At 40.0% G+C, this 20,027-nt stretch overlaps 1 protein-coding gene and 1 long non-coding RNA gene across 7 annotated transcripts in view; one reads left to right on the forward strand and one right to left on the reverse strand.

Moving 5' to 3' along the window:
- The window catches only part of PHACTR1 (phosphatase and actin regulator 1), a 499,845-nt gene that overhangs the window by 154,668 nt on the left and 325,150 nt on the right, over positions 1-20,027 (reverse strand). The gene's annotated exons all lie outside the window — the stretch shown is intronic.
- On the forward strand, positions 7,080-10,843 carry LOC123638260. Its single transcript, XR_006735263.1, has 3 exons — positions 7,080-7,224; positions 8,067-8,125; positions 10,826-10,843. It is a non-coding gene; the product is annotated as an uncharacterized LOC123638260 (long non-coding RNA).

Below are 20,027 nucleotides of genomic sequence, written 5' to 3' on the forward strand. Positions count from 1 at the left end.
CCAACACCAACCAAGCTGAGAACCAAATGAAGAATTCAATCCCATTTACAACAGCTGCCAAAACAAGAAAAGAAAAAAGAAAAAGAAAAAAAAACTAGGAATAAATTTAACCAAGGTGGTGAAAGATCTCTACAAGGAGAACTACAAATCATGGATGAAAGAAATTGTAGATGATAGAAACAAATGGAAAAACATCCATTCTCATGGATTGAAAGAACCAATACTGTTAAAATGACCATATTGTCCAAAGCAATCTACGGTTTCAATGCAATTCCTATCAAAATACTAACATCATTTTTCACAGAATTAGAAAAAAATTCTAAAATTCATATGGAATCAAAAAAGAGCCTGAATAGTCAAAGCAATCTTACATAAAAAGAACAAAGCTGGAGTGATCACATTACCTGACTTCAAATTATACTACAAGGCTATAGTAACCAAAACAGCATGGTATAGGCATAAAAGTAGACACACAGATCAGCAGAATAGAATGGAGAAACCAGAAATAAAACCATATACTTCCAACCAACTGATCTTCAACAAAGCAGAAAAAAACAAATTGGTGAAAGGTTGCACTCTTCAATAAATGGTGCTGGGAATATTGGATAGCCATATGGAGAAGAATGAAACTGGATCCCTATTTCTCACCACATATAAAAATTAACTCAAGAGGAATTAAACACTTAAATCTAAGACCTCCCAAAATTAAAATCCTAGAAGAAAATTTAGGAAAAACTCTTCTGGACATTGGCCTAGGCAAAGAATTTATGACTAAGATCCCAACAGCAAATGTAATAAAAACAAACAAACGTGACTTAAATTGAACTAAAAAGCTTCTGCACAGGAAAAGAAATAATCAAAAGAGTAAATAGACAACATACAAAATGGGAGAAAATATTCACAAACTACATGTCCAACAAAGGACTAATATCTAGAATCTATAAGGAACTCAACTCATCAAGAAAAAAGCAAACAACCCCATTAAAAAGTGGGTAAATGATATGAACAGGCATTTTTCTAAAGAAGACATATAAATGATAAACACACATGAAAAAATGCTCAACATCACCAATCATCAGGGAAATGCAAATTACAACCACAATGAGATACCATCTTATTCCAATTAGAATGGCTACTATTAGGAAGTCAAAAAAACAATAGATATTAGTACAGATGTGGTGAAAAGGGAATACTTATATAATGTTGATGGGAATGTAAATTAGTACAACTACTATCGAAGTCACTATGGAGATTTCTCAAAGAACTAACAGTAAATCTATTATTTTATCCTTCAATCCCACTACTGGATATCTACCCAGAGGAAAAGAAATCATTATATCAAAAGATACTCACACTTATGTTTATCACCGCACAATTCATAATCCCAAAGATATGGAAGCAATCTGAGTGCCCATTAACTGATGAGTGGACAAAGAAAATGTGATTTATGTATATATATACATACACACACACACACACACACACACACAATGGAGTACTACTCAGTGATAAGAAAGAATTATATAATGTCTTTTGCAACAACTTGGATGGAACTGGAGGCCATTATCCTAAGTGACGTAACTCAGGAACAGAAAAATAAATGCCACATATTCTCACTTATAAGTGGAAGCTGGAGGATGGCTACACAAGGACACACAAAGTGGTAAAATGGACACTGGAGACTCATAAGTGGGAAGGGTGGGTGCAAGTTAGGGATGAAAAATTACCTATGTGTACAACGTACACTATTCAGGTGATCGGTACATCAAAAGCCTAGACTTCTCCACTATACAATATATACATGTAATGGAATTCAACTTGTACCCTCAAAATCTATTAAAAGAAAAAAAAAGAAAAAAAGAAAATGAGAATTCCTATATATTTTGGATAACACTTAAAATGTAAAAAGAGAGAGAAAGAATTTAAAAAAAAATGCCACAAAACTCTACAGGAAGGGCAGAATTTTGGCTTCCAGCCATGATACAGTAAACAGATTTGACCTTTGACTGTTAAAAACTAGGAATTTGGACATAACTTAAAAAACAACTGTTTCCATAGTTCAGACAAGTAAAACAGGACTGTGATCTATGAGAAAAGGAAAATAAAGGAAGTAAGCCCTATGATTTCCCTAGTTTTCTGTCTGGAGACACTTTCTAGTCTGTGGTAAAAGGACAGGAATATCAGAATGCTTAGCAGTGCTACTGAGTTGAAGAGATGGAGACTGTGGTCACAGGAAGACTAAGGCAACTGGAATATGAGAAGTAGAGTACTAGAGAGAAGAGAGTTGCATAGAGTAGAGCTGCAGAAATCCTCTTGAGTTTTTAGCTGAGATTCAAAACTGTTGAGCACATCACAACCTCTGGGCAGGGGTTGGTGGGGGAGAACTATCAGAAAGCTGAAGTCATTCAAATTCTGACCCTTAAGAGTGGAGAAAATTCATTCAATACCTGTGGCATTCCCAGAAGGCCTTAGAAAGGCTAAACTAGGCCTAGAGGAAAAACTACCTTAGACCTATTCAAACAAACTTCAAAACAAGGTTTGGATGGATCATGCAAATAACTGCTAGGCAGAACAAAACCCCATAATCTATAAAGGAATAAAATAAAATCCAAATAGTCAACAAAGTGACACCACAATGTTCAGTATTTAATCAAAAATTACTAGGAAAATTACATAGAAAAGCAAGAAAATGTGAACCATAACTAGGAGATAAATCAGCAATAGAAATAGATCCCAAATAACAGAGATAATGGAAATTGCAGATAAGAACTTAAAAACAGCTATTCTATTTATACCTAAGGATTTAAAAGTAAATATAAATATAAGATAAATTGAGAGAAATTTAAGAGTTCAAAAAAGCACCCATGAGACTGGTAGAACTGAAAAATACCATATCTAAATTAAAAGTCTCACTGGTGAGATTTGTAAGGCTGGTGGTAGGCAGCCCTCCCTTCCTTACTGAAAAAAAGAAGAAGCCCCTCCTGTTCCTCAATGCCTGCTCTAAAACTGCAACAAAGAAATTCCTCACTCTTCACGCTGAAATCTTCCCACCGAAGAGACCCCCCATCCTCCAGCCCTAAAAACATATATAAACCCACTCAGACTTCTGGGTGATGCGACTTTTCGGGTCTCTCTCTCTCTCCTGGGACCTGAAATTCTCGCCCGGGCCCCACTCTCAGGACCTGTTATCCTTACCCTGGAGCGCTCCAGGGTTTGCCAGCGCCAGAGAAAGAAAGACGAGCAGAGTTGAAAGGGATAAGTAAAGAGCCCAGGAGTTTGAGGTTGCTGTGAGCTGATGCCACGGCACTCATTCTAGCCTGGGCAACAGAGTGAGACTCTTGTCTCAAAAAAAAAAAAAAAAGCCATTCTATTGCAATCCATTTTATTATTAGAAAAAAGGAGAAAAATCAAATCATTCCAAAAGATGAAAAAATAAAATATTTGACGATATTTAACATCCATTCATGAATTTTAAAGAAAACTAGGGATGAAAATAAACTTTCTTAATTTAATAAAGGGTACCTACAAATAATCTGAAGCTAACAAAATACTTAATGATGAAAAAGTGAACACTTCTCTGAGATCAGGAGCAGGGCAAGGATGTCCACTCTCACTATTTCTCCCATTTAAGTACTAACCAGGCCCGACCCTGCTTAGCTTCCAAGATCAGATGTATTCAGGGTAGTAAGGCTGTAGGCAACTATCACTGTTTCTATTTCCCATTGTGCTGTATTATAAAGTACTCTTAAAAATATCCTATGCAGCCAGCACAATCAAGCAAGACAAAAAAATTAAAAGGAATAAACATTAGAAACTAAGAAATACATTTTTATTTGCAGCTAACATAACTGCGTAGAATATCTTAAGGACAATGTCAATAAACAGAAATTACTTGCATTTCTATAATACTAAAAATTAATAGTTGATAAATGAAATTTTTAAAAAATACTACTTCTAACAACATTAAAACATTAAATAGTTAGGGATAAATTTATCAAATTATGAAAAAAATCTATGAACTCTGCTCTAATTTTGCTTAAAATACAAGACAAAATACTGTTACAAATGTATACCAGAATATTCACAGTGGTGTTAAATTTGACAGGGGCCACTGTTTTGGACTAAGCTCCTGCACTAGGCCCCAGCAGACCAAACAGAAATGGAGTGACTCATGCTAAAGTTCATGTCACCAAGCTGAAACTAAGCTGTTTATCTGACCTTTGAGAAATCAGGAGAGAGAGACAATACCCAAATCCATTATCATGCCAATCCTAGCAGGCATGATAAGAAAGTCTCTGCTTTCCCCTTTACAAGAAAAATAACTTTGGAATGACCAATCCGCTTGTTTTCTGGCTCTGCTTTCCTCACCCCCCTTTCTGTCTACAAAACTAGCCTCCTCTACTTGGCTCATTGGAATACTCTTTCTATTTTATGGAATGAAGTGTTGCCGGATTCTAGAATTGCAAATAAAGCCAACTCAGATCTTTAAACTAAATTCGTTGTAATTTTGTCTTTTGCCAGTGGTGTTACCGTTGCATAGGATTATGGATGCTTTTGATACCTTTCTGCATTTTCCAAATAGTTTGAAATGTCGCTTTTAGTGTCAGGAAATAAAATCCCAACATTTTAAAGAAGAAAAAGAGAAAACAAAAATGTCAGTGGCCTTTGTCCCTGTTTCCTGGGACCAAGACTCTGAATCCTGGGAATCCCCTGAGTGGTAAGAGGGCCTTTGTAATTCATGATTGGTCCTGAAGGTTTGTGGGAATGAAGTGACACCCAGCTAGTTTCTGGAAGGTACTGCTGGAAAGACCAACCATGTGAACAGAGGTTTGGGGGTGTGAGCCATGTGATGTCAGCTTGACCTCCCAGAAGGGAAGAGGGGTCTGTAGATTGAGTTCAATCACATGGGCAATGTTCAATCATAATGAAACCCTAATAAAAACTCCCCTTAGTGGGGCTTCCTTGTTGGTGAACACACCGATGTGCTGGTTGTGCAACATGCCCTCATTGCAGGAGGAACGGGAATGCAAGCTCTGCATTCAGAGCCCTCCCTATGTGACACTTCTCTTCACTTGGTTGTTCCTGATCTGTATCTTCTATAAGAAAATAGTAATCATTACGTAAGAGGGGAAAAAATAGCTCCAAGCAGTCTGCCCTACGTGAGGTACACAAAATTTATCAGCCTCAGAGAGATATGAGTGTGGGACTTCAGTCTCGCCACCCCCATGCCTGGGGGCAATTGTTGAAAGGCATTTTGTTCCAGACTAGCTACCTGGCACATTATCTTCATGTTCCTGGAATTTGTGATACAAAGAACAGTGTCTAGCCAATGTTATTGGCTAGCTTGTTATATTAATGTAAATTCTTGGTAACAATTTAGGAACTGCCTCTTCTTTTTCTCTGAAAAACCCACTTGTAACTGCTGCCGATCAGGGTTGCATATTCAGAGCAACTTGAATCTATGCTCCCTGGTGGCCATACTCAAGCTTTAAGCTCGAATAAACTCTATACTTATTCATATTTTGTGAATCTCCTTATTTAAGGTTGACCGGTATAAGAGCTTCCTTGAGTTCTGAGTCCTTCTAGAGAATTCTTGAACTGAAGGTGGGAACCCCCAGATTTGTAGGCAGTCAGAAGCGCGGGTGGCCTGGGAACCCCATTTGCAGCTGGCATCTTTAGTAAGGACAGTTATGTTGGGGACCATGCCCTGTAACTTGTCAGGTTTGTGTTAACTGGGTGGTTAGTGTCAGAAATGCACAGCCGTATGCTCAGTGTCAGAACCATTGAAACAGAATAGAAGAAAAAAACACAATGTTTTTGGAGCTGGGGTATGTGTGTGCATATCTCCATCCAGTAGCCATTCTTAAGGAGAGATGAGGCATTGAGAATTCCTGCCAGGTTTACACATTAGGCCACACTCAGGATAATCACCTATACACGTGGCTATGTGGTGGAAGAAAGGCAGAGGACTAGTGTACAAAGACTAGATGCATTTATAAATATTTCAACTGCTCTCCTAAATCATATTTTACTAAAAGCTTTAAGTTTCTCATACAATAAAAACCTATTAATTTTAATAATATTAATACTAACGTGACATTTACAGAATATAGGTAAGATTTGGGCTTTGGTTTATCTTTATTTAGCCAATACTTTTTAGTAGTGGGGAAAAAAAAAGATAAAATCCTTCTTAGGGGAAACATTTAAGGAACAAGAAAGTTGACATAATCTACATACAACTAATACCTATGCTAATTACAAAGTACCCTTATATATTCAATAATAGACAGCAATTAGAACAAAAGACCTATATCAATTTAGAGTTCTTAAAAGTTAATGGAATACAACTTGACCTATTTTAAAACTATATTTTTAAATTAAAATTTAGACTTTTTAAAAAAAACCAAATTTTGGAGGCTTTTTTCAGTTAATCTGAATTAGTAAAGTTTGCTGAGTAGGACTAAGTTGTCATATATCAGTGACACATTGGGAAGGTCCCTGTTATTACTCTTATAGTAAACAAGGAGTTCAAATGTTTCCTGTTCAATTACCACATGCACCTCCCAACACACACACACACACACACACACACATACACACACACACACACACACACACACACACACACACACGATCTTGCATACATATTTCAACCACATCCACAACACATCTGGTTTAAGAAACATTTATATGAAAGAGAAAGACATTGTTACAGACTATGGAAGACTAAAGAGAAATATCAACTACATTCAATTTGAGGTCCTAGATAGCATCCTAACAGAGGAAATGGCTTGGGGGGAAAAAAGGGCAAAAATATTTTCTGTCTTTTTAAAACTTCCCCACTCTTTTGGGAACTGCAGCCTGGCCTGTGTCCCAGAGGCAGGTTAAGTCTTTTGTTAAAACTCCCAGGTTGAGCCAGCCCCCAGGTGGGCAGCTGGCAGAGTTCACAGGCTTTGTCTTTGGCAGAGATGGGATGATTAGAATAGTTAACCACAGTAATTGCCTGAAGCCCAGAAACCTCCCTTTAAAAGCTCTGTATTTCTGCCTATGTTCGGGAAATTTGGGATTTTGAGACGAGGTCTACCATATTCCCTCCTTTGCCAGCAAAGTAAACTCTCTCCTTCATTCTCAAATCGCTTGTCCTCGTTATTTGGCCTCGTGGACAAGTGGCCGAACTTTTGGTAACAGTATCCACAAAGAAAAAGGACATTAATGGAAAAACAGGTAAATCTAACAAGATCTGTAGTTTAGTTAATAATATAGTGCCAGTGTTAATACCCTGCTCTGGATCAGTGCACTATGATTGTGTACAATGCCAACAACGGGGTGGGCAGGGATCAAAGGCCCCCAGCCCCCCGAAGGTTTGAACTGTAGGGAGTAATGGCCCCTGTCGCCATAAGCATTCACTAAAAAGTCACTGACATGAGGCAGATTGATTAACAGGAGGAAAAAGATAGAGATTCATTGAACGTGTATACGTGAGAACTCTCAGGATGAAGATTCAACTCCCTAGTGAGGTTAGAAGCTTATATGCCTTTCTGGTAAAATGGGAATATGGGAGGGGAAAGAGAGGTCTGTTGAGGCTCCATAAAGGATTTCTGAGGAAGGATGAATGGACAGCGAACAAAGATTAACTGGTAAATAGTTCTCTTTGGAATTTCAATGAGTCTGAGAGATGGGATATTATCTTCTTAGAGCCTGTTCAGGTGTGGTCACATTCCTGGTCTTATAGGGAGGGAATGAAAAGAACAGTTGTTCTCTTCTTTGGGTTTGGACCTCAGGCAGGTAAAGAAGTTTAAAGGATTTGGAAGAGAGCCCATGATGGGGGTGGGGGGAGAAGTTCAGAGAGAACTTGAGGCTTCTGCAGTCAGTCCAGCATGTCAAAATGCCATATTTTGGGGCAAAATATTTCTAATTTCCTTCAGGCCAAAAGGTATAGCATATAAGGATGCTGTGTGCTATTTTCACAACTTTTCTGTAAATTTAAAATTAGTTCAAAATGAAAAGTCCAAAACAAAGAAACATTTCTGGCCCATATTAACATTTATATATTTTTTTTGTTTTAGAAAGAGAAAAGTTCATCTCAAGAAGCTACTGCAGGTCCTGGGGTATCAGTGAAATAATGGTAGGCCTATAAATTGTAACATTGTTATTTTAGAATAATTTCTTATAAAAGTAACATAATCACCAATCACTGTGGAAAGTGTTTGCAAATTCTCACAACAATAACAAACCACAGTCGGCATCTTTCTTGTTTCTCCCTGGAAAAGAATTCAGATACCATCTTCTATCTAACGCTGTTAGAGATCTCACGCTTAGCAGTGGTCATGTCTAATTTATAATATGCCTCCAATTATATCTACTGCTGAACACTAATATGCTTGCCAGAAAAGCCATAAAATTAACAGCGTGGCATTTTTTCCAATAGGGCAAAGTAATTTATTTAGAATGTGTCCAGGCCATATTTGTGACAAACTTAATAGGTGGAAATAAGTAGAAATTTGTCTCTTTTGTTTTTGATGGTATCATAAAATGAACTCCAATCCCTTCTGAGCTGAAGCAGGCTGAACCTCTTAAGTTCCAGGCAGAAACAATAGAGCACAGCTTGGACAGCTTCACACTGCAAAGCATGAAGGTAAAGGTCACAGGGCTCCTTTTACAAGCTACCTTCTCTTCTCCGACCAAGGTTGATTGGCCACAAAGGAAGCAATGGGGGTCTGTGTCACTCCAGAGATTTTAAAAGGCATGATTTACATGTGAATAACATAAAATGCAACATCAACTACATTTTCAAAATAGTATACGCTGCTATCACACCAGGATTGTTTTGTGAGCTTTTCAAAATAAGAACCGTTTTCACTGTGAAAAGCAGACATTTAGAAAATGGCAACAATGGAAACAATTTTCTTCTCCCAAGGCCACTCTGCACATCCTGGAGGTCCCACACAGTCTACCTGGGCACCTACAACAGACGTGGCAACAGGCCTGGTTGCTCTGTAATATTCCCAAGCCAAAAAGTGTGCATAATTCATAGCGGCATTGCTGTGGATGGGCAGGTTGTAGTGTTAAATGCCAAAATCCTACCTGCCTTTCATTTCTGACCACAGAACCTACTGTGGAGATTCACAATTTTTATTCCTGGTATTTTTGGTTCCTTGAGAGTAAGAAAATAGACCGAATTTTGGAACCATGATTTTTCACAATGCTGATGACCCTCTCGGAAAAACCCAGCAACTCCCTTCCTCTGCGGTGAGGAGAGGCGTTTTAATGAATCTACAGGACAACTTGGTCAGTGCTGAATTCTGATGATTAGTCTGAAACTTAATCGTACTTGTTTTTCCTCCAGCCCAATCAATAGCTCCTTCCATGGGGCTTGTTAGAAGCTGATTGCTAAATACTTGGCAACTTCTTCGCCCTCGGAGGAAAACAAAGAAAAGTGCTATTCTAATTGCTGAGGTGAAACTCTCGGTCAGTGAATAATACAAGCGCTTTCCCACTTAGCCACATTTTGACAAGCCTTCTCTGGCTGGTGGGAAAAGCCTTTTCGGAGAGTTTTTGGGGTATCTAGAGAGTGGATGCCTAGCAAGACCCCTCTGAAACCTAGTGGCATTGACCCTTGAGAAGCAAGAATGCTCCAGGGAAACTCAGCACTCTAAGCATCTGACTTGACCTATGGAGGCTCCTCCATGGATAGGGTGGTTCTCCACCGAGTTAAGAGTTTTTCATTGATTGTAAGCAGTATCATTAAATCATACCACTGAGTTTGTGATGTGCACTCATTGCAAAAGTTAAGCTCTGCTATGGTTTGAATGTTTGTCCCCTCCAAATAATATGTTGAAATTTGATCCTTAATGTTGGAAGTGGGGGGCCCTAATGGGAGGTGTTTTGGTTATGGGGGCAGATCTTTCCATGAATGGCGTGGTGCCATTCTTGCAGTAGTGGGAGAGTTCTCACTCTATTAGTTCCTAGGAGAGCTGGTTTTTAAAAACAGCCTGGCACCTCCCTTTCTCTCTCTTGCTTTCTCTCTCACCGTGTGATCACTGCACACACTGACTCCCCTTCCCTTTCACCATGAGTGGAAACAGCCTGAGGCCTTCACAAGAAGCAGATATTGGCACCATGCTTCTTATACAGCCTGCAGAACTGTGAGCCAAATCAACCTCTTTTCTTTATAAATCACCTAGCCTTAGGTATTCCTTTATAGCAATATAAATGGACTACGACAAATCCTTTGTATCTCTTCAGAGATGTCTTGTTCTTTCCTACCCTATTTGGATTCTGGCAACACACTTTCTGCATCTGCTCAGCCCATGTGTTCCTTGGACCCTTGGTGAAATACTGTCACCAGTCAATACACTGTTTTGAGTAGCACATCCCCCATGTACTGACCACACCACTCTATGAGTTACATAACTAGAGGCTCCTCTATATTTTCTCAGCTATCCGTTCCTCTATTATAACACAAGTTTATTGCAGAAGTGGGAAAACAGTAAAGAGAGAGAGAGAAATTATCTGAGTCAGCTGCTCCTGCTGTTAGGTAGACTAAGTCAGTTCTACTCATAGTGGTGGTCATATCAGCAACAGTAGCATCACCTGGAAGCATACTGGTATGGTTTGAATATATCCCCAAAGTTCATGTGTGAGAAATGTAATCCCCAATGCAACAGTGTTGAAAGCTGGGGCCTAAGAAGAGGTGATTAGGTTACAAGGACTCTACCCTCATGAGTGGATTGACGTGGTTATCATGAGAATGGATTGTTACAGAGGTGAGTTCAGCCACTTTTGCTCTTTGGCCTTCACCCTTGCCTGCCTTTTGGCCTTGCAGTGTGGGATGACACAGCACGGAAGCCCTCGCCAGATACCGGCGCCACGCTTTTGGATTTCTCAGCCTCCAGAACCATAAGCCAAATAAATTTCTGTTTATTATAAATTGCCCAGTCTGTAGTATTGTTATGGCAACATAAAATGGACTAGGACACTTATAAAAATGAAAGTTTATGTGTCTAATTCAAGATTTACTAGAACAGGATCACTGGAGTGTTGAGCCCAGAAACGTGAGTTTTAATAAGGCCTTCAAAAAATTCTAATGTACTAAATATACTAATATTTGAGTAGAACTTGGCTAAACAAGCTAGAGTCATCGCAATTGCAACCTGAAACATCTGCTCACCTCTTCTGTTTACCCTTTCCCTTATCGGCATCAACTTAGCCTCATTAAGTAACTGGGGAGGTATAAACAGGGTTCAAGCATTGGTCTTCTTATCTTCTGCAGAATCTTTCCTTCTAATTCATAGTTGCACAATAAATGCTTATCAATTGATTAGTTCCACTCCACAGAGGATTTTCTGAAGCTAATAATCACACAATTTGGTGAAGATAATTATACTAAAACATCAACCACCCAGCCAGCTCACAATTTGGGAATTTAAGAATCTGAGAGATAGGAATACCAAGACTGCTACTGTAGGATACGAAAGGAATAACTGAATAAATATAATGTGCATCAGTGTGGTACGAAGGTATGGAGACAGAGGATATTGGAGGTGAGTGGGTGGGGAGCTGAAAAAGTAATTTTTTTCCTCTAATCCTGTACTGAATGGTATATGTCTCCATTGTTCTGTTACATATCTATTATAGACAGACAATTTATCAAGTTTGAGTGGTGGAATTATACACCTGTATAAGTAGTTCCCTTTTGCAAATACTGGAAAAAATTGACTACCATTAGATCAGAACCTTTTGTCCTCCACTCATATTTCTCCATGACTATCCCTTTCTTCATCAAACCTAAGCTTAAAAATATATAAGTTTACCTGTTTTTTTTGGCCTTTATCACCAAAGGTGCCCATGTTAAATTTTAAAAATGTGTCTGTTTTTCTCTTGTCAATCTGTCTTATGTCATAAGGTCCTCAGCCCATGAACCTAGTGATGGGTGAAGAAAAGATATTTCCCCCCACCACCAGCATATATAGCTTCCTCTTCTAGTCTCCCTACTATTAATATTATTCCTTCCCTTACCACCAAGGTTTCATAACATACTCAATGTTTGCTTGTTTGAATATTGTTGATTATTATGCAGTTGAGCAGACTAAAACTAGCCCTGTTTGTGACATTAAATCAGGGACACTTACTGATTTACCATCATCCACAAGACTTAGAAACTATAGGAGACTTTCACTGAGGCAGGTGCTAATTTTAAATATGTATTTTAATTTTTTCCAATTAAAAGACAAGCAAATCATAAACTTTAATGGTAAAGAGAAAGCTGTAAAGTGTGTTTATGCATTAATAGCTCTTGTTGGAACATTCCAAGTTAATGTCATTTTATTGAGTCAATGTAACTGAATTTTAGCAGACAAGTTACTGCTCATCATTTAGAAATTCTTAAAGGTTACGCACTGTTCAGAGGCAAAAGGTAAAAGACTACACACACACACACACACACACACACACACACAGAGTATCTCTTTCAGGAGTGACTTTTGATAGGAAGCAGGAATGCTCATAACTATACGTCCCAAGCAAGCTGCACCCCCTGGGAGTGGAAGCCTGTCCCATCTCCAGTGAACTGAGTCACCAGAGAACTCAGTCCATCCCAGAGGATGTTCCTATTCATCACTCACAATTGATCCATTCAACAACTATCACTAAGCACCTTCCTCCTGCCAGGAATATCTAGCACTGATCAGAGAACCCACAGCATGCAGTCTATTGGGAGTGACAAATGTTAGATCATTTGTGAATTGAGAAAAGTTCTAGGGAAACAAAAAGGCATGATAAACTGTGGCAATGGTGCCTGATTTAAATTGGAGGCTTTCTGAGCAAGTGACATTTAGACAGACACAGAAGGGACAAGTAAGACTTCATGCTGGTGAAGACTGGGAGGTCATGTGCGAAGCTCACGGAGTGGGAACAACAGAGCACGGGGAAGGCTGTGGGTTGGGGTGACGGGCCAGGGAAGGGGGCCAGGGAGGGCTGAAGATGTGTAGGCAGGGCTCGTTTACGCAGCGCCTTGTAGGCCATGTCAAGGACTCTGGACTTCGTAAGTGTGTTGTAAGTTACTAAAATGTCTCAAAGAGGAAATAATATGACCATGTTTTTGCTTTCATACTGTCACCACGCTGCGGGCAGAGACTTGCCCGTGGGTTGCACAAGTGGATGTGGGAAACGATAGGCGGCTATTGTGATGGTTCAGACAAGAGATCCTAGTGGAGAGTCTCGGAGGAGTTGCTGGAACTAGAGAAAAGCAAACTCATCCTAGAAATAAGGAAGAGCTAAAACCAACAGGATTTAGAGATTGGATGTGAGAGGTGGTGGACAGGGAGGTGTTCAGAAACACCCTCTGTTCCTGTCCTGAGTAAGAGAATGGATATAAGCCCACTTACAGAGGAAGGAAACACAAAGGAGGACCAGGTTTTGGGAGGTAGATGAGCAGTTTAGTTTTGCCCATGCTGAATCTCAGGTCCTCATGACACAAGAGTAGAAATATCAAGTAGGAGTATGGCGTTCAGAAGAAAATCAGGTTGGAAATATGAGCTCAGGTTGTGGCAGCAGGTGGATGAGACTCAAAGCCAGGCATGTGATGAGAAGGCTCTAGAGATGGAGCCCAGGAGAGAAGGGGCCCAGGACTGAACCCACATGGATGCTAACAGGTAGACTGGGCAGAGGAAGAGTTGCCAGGGAGAGAGAAGCAAAAGCAGGAGGACCCAGAAGCCAAGAGAAAAGGGCTTTGAACAGAGGGGTACTGGGCAACTGGGCAAATACTCTCGGGATGTTAAGTAAGAGGAAAAGTTTAAAGTAGCCACATGGAAGGTGAGGGGCCTTAAAAGAGCAGTTGCAGTCAAATAACGAGCAACCTGAGAAGTCCAGCTATGAGAGATGGAACTTCTGGGAGTGGGAGGAAAACATAAAGTCAAGAGAGGGTTTTCTAAAGTGGGAGGTGCTACAGTATGTTTGGGTAGGGGAAAGATCCAGCAATAAATGAAAACTGAGATCCAGGAGAGAGAGGAGGAGAAGCGGGATTCTGAGCAGGTGGGAGAACAGAGCCCAGATTCTTCTTTACAGGTAGAGAGACATGGAGAACAGGTGGATTAAATGTGGGCGGTTGGAGGCATTGCTGTCTGAGGGCTGCTGTTTTCTTAGGCTTGAAGGCAAAGGCATATAGTGAGGATGGGAGTGGGAAATTGGGGGCTGGCAGGAAGGAGGCAGTGGGGTACTAGAGGAAGAATAAGTGAAAGTGAGCATTCTAGAGAAACACAGAAGGGTGGCTGGAGTGGTACCGAGGCCCGTGGAGGCTGCTGAGTTTATAGCAGGGCAAAGTGCCATGGCTGAAGGTGCATCTGGTTATTAACTACTCAGTGCCATTCCAGACAGTTAGCCAGAGCAAGAGGGGCGTTCTTCAGCTTTAAATTAGTTTCCTTGCATAAAGTTAAATGATTTTATAAAGCTCAAAAGTAAAATCACTTTTCCTCTGCTCTTACAACCAAGAAAATAAAATCTCAGACTACTAGGATGACTAACTCACAATCCTGTGTAAAACCAACAAGATTTATCCCCAAGGAATTATTTTAGGTACAATCATTCCTTCATACTATTGCTGGTGGAACTGAAGGCAGGAGGCCAAGGCATGGGTTAATTTGCATCAACATGGTTATATTTTCTTAGAAATAAATCCACGGAAAACATAAAAAGAAAACCAGAAGACTACCTGAAGATCTAGAAACAGTATTCCATAGCTAAGATACCAGCAGAGCCTTAAGGGAATTCAAATGGACCCTATCTGCAACCGTGTGGGTTGCAAAGAGTTAACTTTGTTCTGGAATAAAAGTGCATGCCTGACTTGTCAAAATTTGCATTTATGAGAAACCCAGTTTCCAATTATTTCCCCTCTACCTTATTAACGTTTACAGTAACGGAGAGCTTGAGTCTTTGTCTTTTTTGAATACCGGATTAGTTTTTCCCTATGCATTTAAAGTGTATGCTATTCGACCTTTCTGTATCATCTTTGTTTTTTCCTATTGCACATGGATGCAATTAAAGACCCTTTCTATATTCCAGAGGTTATGCATGAGGGGAGGGAGAAGCCACATGCCTCTTGAAACTATTTATAGAACAGATCCAATCTTTACTTGTTATTTTTTCCTGGCACTTCTATACAGAGGGACTTTCCCTAAAAATAATGCTCACAAAAGCTATCCTTAATAAACAAATTTGTCACCATACCGACATATCCAAAATCCAAATGTTTTAAAAGCAAGTAGAAAACTAAGACCTCTGGAGTTTCTTCATGAGCTTCAAATCCCTGAGTTTCATCACATCCTCAGTCTTTGTACTTGTTCTTTTCCCTGCAGGGCACAATGACATCTTTTTCAAACGTCCACAACTTCCCAAGTCTAATTAGTGATATTAATCTGCACCCACAGTGTCACCGAGATTTGAATTGCTTTCCTGAAAAGCTTCCCAAGTATGATTTCCCCAAGTTTAAAGAGTAAGAAAGAAGACACATACGTAAGAAGCCTGCCCTCCTAAGGCTTTGTCCTCTAAGGCTGTCCAACTATTTCTAATTAGCCTATGTATCTGAAACATCTGAAGCATTAGTTTAATCTCTCATCAGAGCAAGGATTTCTCTTTTACCTTTAGAGAGTCTGGCGAATGAGCCAATCACTTATTTGGCTCCTAGGATACCAGAATTAATACCAGGGGGTGGAAAAAAATCAAATTTATTTTCTTTACTTATCAATTTGATTTCTATCCAAGAAAGTCTGTTGGTAAAAAGAGGAAAAGTTTTTTTAAAAGGGTGCGTTAGAAAGATTCTCATTGGAACCTCTGTAGGCTGCCTGAACACACTGGACTCAAAAGTTTTAGTCATTTGTAGGAATGAGGTTTCAAAAAAAAAACAACAGTGTGCACAAAGGAGAAGAATGTCATTTCCAGTTGTGATTATTTCAGACTCCGGCTATTGGAAAACGCGCAGTTAAAAGAAATGACATATAGATGAAAAGAGACCTCCGTCTACCTTTTGGGTTACAATAACTACAAGCGCTACTACCCACTTGCTTTCTTGTACTCACCTAACACAAAACATGAAATGTGACAAGCCAACGGATCAAAACCCAACTCTTCCTCTTGATAGGTTGCCCAGTTAGCTTTACAAATCCGATCTAACAGAAAACTTCAAAACAATCCACTTTAGTTAAAGTTCAGTATCAATTACATTTCCAAACTAAGGTCAAGGTCAGGTCCCTCCCTCCAACCTTCACCTTCATCCTCCATTTGCTTGAATCTTCAGATGACCTTCCGGTTGTGGGTAGTTTATGTTTTAGTCTGCCTAGTCCTACGTAGGAATGCCAGAGTAAAGCCAGGATATTGTGGGGATCCCACAATACACATTTTTTTCTGGTTTTAAAGCTGAAACTATGAAACCTAGAATGCTATGGACAAAACCCCTACAAGGCAGAGACTGTGCCTGGCTTTACCTGCATCCTGTGGGCCTAGAGAGTATCCCCCCAGAGTGGGCCACAGTGAGTGCTGAGGATGGTGACCACGGCCACTGACCCACAATTCAAATCACTCACACTGGAAAATAATATGCTCTGCTCTTTCTTTGCTTATTTTATAAACAAACAGGTCATTAACTATTTGTGTCACATGCTGAAGACGGGGAGCATCTTAGTCTGCTCAGGCTTCTGTAACAGCACACCACAGCCTGGGGGCTTCTACAACAAACATTTATCGCTCACGGTTCTGGAGGCTGGGAAGTTAAGATCAAGTTGCTGGCAAGGTTGGCTTCATTCAGATGCCTCTTGGCTTGGCTTATAGGTGGCTGCCACCTTGCTGTGTGTTCAGGTGACCTCCTCTTTGTGTGGGGGGAGAGAGAAAATAGGCCAGCAAGCTCTCTAATGTCTCTTCTTAGCTGACCCTATCAGCTCAGCCACTCCCCACCCCAAGAACTCATTTAATCGTATTTCCTTCCTTAGAGATGCCGTCTCCAAATACAGCCACGCTGGAGGCTGGAGCTTCCACATAAGAATTTTTTTGGGGGGAGTGGAGATACAAACATCCAGTCCATTATAGGGAGAAAGAAGGGGTGAATGATGAAATAATGCTGTATATATTTTTTCAGAACTTTGTATCATATCAGTAATCAAAGGTACTTAATTTTATACTCTCATTTGTGTCAAAACTTTGTAGTATATTAATATTTGTGTTATCACACATGCCTATCAATCCTATGCTTCCATCTCTGAAACCTTCAGCCTCTTTCTTGGGCTCCTTAGCTATCTCCTGTTTCCTTCTCTAAACCATAAAGATACTTTACCATTTAAAAAAAAAAATGGAACCATGAAAAAAGTATAATGCAAGTAACATCTTTTGGTCTTAAAGTAGAAAGTGTATTTAGCTAGGCCGGGTGCTGTGGCTCACACCTGTCATCCTAGGACTCTGGGAGGCCGAGGTGGGAGGATTGCTTGAGCTTAGGAGTTCGAGACCAGCCTCAGCAAGAGTGCGACCCCCCTCTACAAAAAATAGAAAAATTAGCTGGGTGTGGTGGCACACGCCTGTAGTCCCAGCTACTCAGAAGAGGCAGGGAGACTGGGTGAGCCCAGGAGTGTGAGGTTGCACTGAGCTATGATGATGCCACTGTACTCTCCTCGGGGCAATAGAGCAAAACTCTGTCTCAAAAAAAAAAAAAAAAAAGTCTACTTAGCTAACTTTAAACTAAAATAATAAATAGCTGACCTTGTATAAAGAATGGACTATTTTAACTTCCATTCTTAGTTCTTAATACATGCTTGATTTTTTTTGTCTTTGCTGAATGTAATAAGTGCTATTCATAAATACATAATATTAACAGAACTGGACTAAAACCCAATATAGATGCTATAGATGAGAACATATTTTAGTCACAACCTGCACGGAATTCATTTGCAGCATGGAGACCCCTGCTTTCAATCTCCTGAAACACTGGCTTATTGCCTTATTTGCATTAAGTTGGCTGTATCACTGCAGGGGCATAGCTACTAACTAAATTGGCCTGAGATGTGTAACAGGATTGCCATTTTCCTGTCACAGTGCTAAGTGTGGCGTGCTGGATGGAATAGCAATAACCCTGATAAGGACAATGATGATAGCAGTGGGAGGCTGAGTGTTTCTAATACTCAGAATGACAATTCTTACAGAACATTGGCTTAACTCTCAATTTATGGACTTGGATACATTTGGTATTCTTCTGGCTAAATATAGCTGAATGCTAACATATTTTTAAGTTGTTGCAAAGAAAAATATACATGAAACTACATGGCTGGCTTGGAAGATGCCTCTTCTTTGTAATTCATATTAAGACACTGAAAAGTAAATTCAATAAAATTTAACTAACGTCGATCTCATCCACTGTTCATGAAACCTAGCATCAGTTTTAAACACTGTAATGCCAGCTTCAGTTTCTAACTAACAACATATTGCGCAGTTTCACTAAGCATCTGTCAAGCACATAAATGCAAATCAAGCTTAGACTGACCCTGAGGAGTTCCTCAATTTGTCACTTACAGACACAAACAAGACCGTGGCTAAACCACCCCAGGCCAGTGGGTCTATTTTAAAGACCACCAGAGAAGAATATTCCATAATCTCTTCTAGATACCTATTCCCTATTCTAAAAACTTTTAAGACATAGAAATTATACTTCGCTGCCTAAGTCAACCAGGCTGTAGTTCCCTCTGCTCTCAGTGAAGGTGAGAAACATCGGTTTTCATCGGTGTTCAGCAGCAAAGCAACCTCCCAGCACCTACGACAGCTCGCGAACAGGAAGAAGTCCCTCTGGCTTCTTGCTCTGTCAGAAGAGGCTTCTTACATTCTTGGCTTAGCTTTTTACATGTTTCCAGTCCCTCTTAAAGATCTCATATGACTGTCATCCATTAGACTGGAAGCTACTTAAGAGCAGGGACAGTATCTGTTCTGTTCACCTCTACATTCCTGGTACCCGGCATAGGACCTAGTAAAGAGCAATTATTCAATAAATATAATATTTGCTAAAAGAACAAATCATATACAAAGGAATGAAAATAGACCCCAATCTAGTTTCTCCTCTTTTCACTTCACTAAGGAACAAACTTGGTGAATTACAGCGGTACTAGTCAAGGCCAAGTGCTGGCTGATCTAAAATGCCAGGTTCAATCCAGCATGGTTGTCTTGGGAAAATTACTCTGAAGAGACCCTTGAAGGGATGGAAATGGACAACTTTATTAGTGGCCAACAACACAATGCTATTCCCTTCTGCTGTATTACTTGGCTCTGGCACTTCAACTTATCTGAGACCCCACTGGTGTCTGATTCTAAGTGACACTTCCTACTCATCACAGGGAAATTATTATTTCATAATGAGGAGAAATCTAAGTTATGTAGATGCTGTGGGTGTGTGGCTACATTTTGCTTCGGCCTCCACTTGGAGCTGGTTCCACTGTGGTTACCATTTGTCAGTTTCCTTCACTGGCAACAAAGCTGGCAACATCCTGAGTCAAAACATTCACGAATTCCAGTGATAGGCACTGTGCCTATATAACTAAAAGGACGGGATCATCCCAAAGCGGGGATCATCCCACCTTCAGAAACTTGGTTTTCTATTGATGGTCTAATGTTGACTCTGTCATATGACTATGGGCAAGTCAGTTCATTACCCTGGCCTTGGTTTCCCCATTTAATGAAAAGTTTAGATGAGATGATCTCAATGATCTGTTCAACTTCTTACATGTTAAGATTCTATTTTAAAAATGATGATAGTATGTTGATTTGGAATTCTTCAGGAAACAAACTGATGATGCACTCCTGGTTGCAAACTTAGACCCAAGAAAGCCCTCTCTGAGCCGAGGGCCTTCCCCCAGTCCTGCCCCTCCATACAAAGTGAGATGTCTGGGCCAAGGGTATGTGCCCACCTGGAGCCTGCACCCTCTCTGAAACTACACTCTGGGTATTGGGTACTCGAGGTCCCTGGACTCCCTGCCCAGATGGCCAAGAGCTTGCAGGGGATGGAGCCT

Source organism: Lemur catta, chromosome 5 (assembly GCF_020740605.2).
Source record: "Lemur catta isolate mLemCat1 chromosome 5, mLemCat1.pri, whole genome shotgun sequence".
Taxonomy (NCBI): Eukaryota; Metazoa; Chordata; class Mammalia; order Primates; family Lemuridae; genus Lemur; species Lemur catta.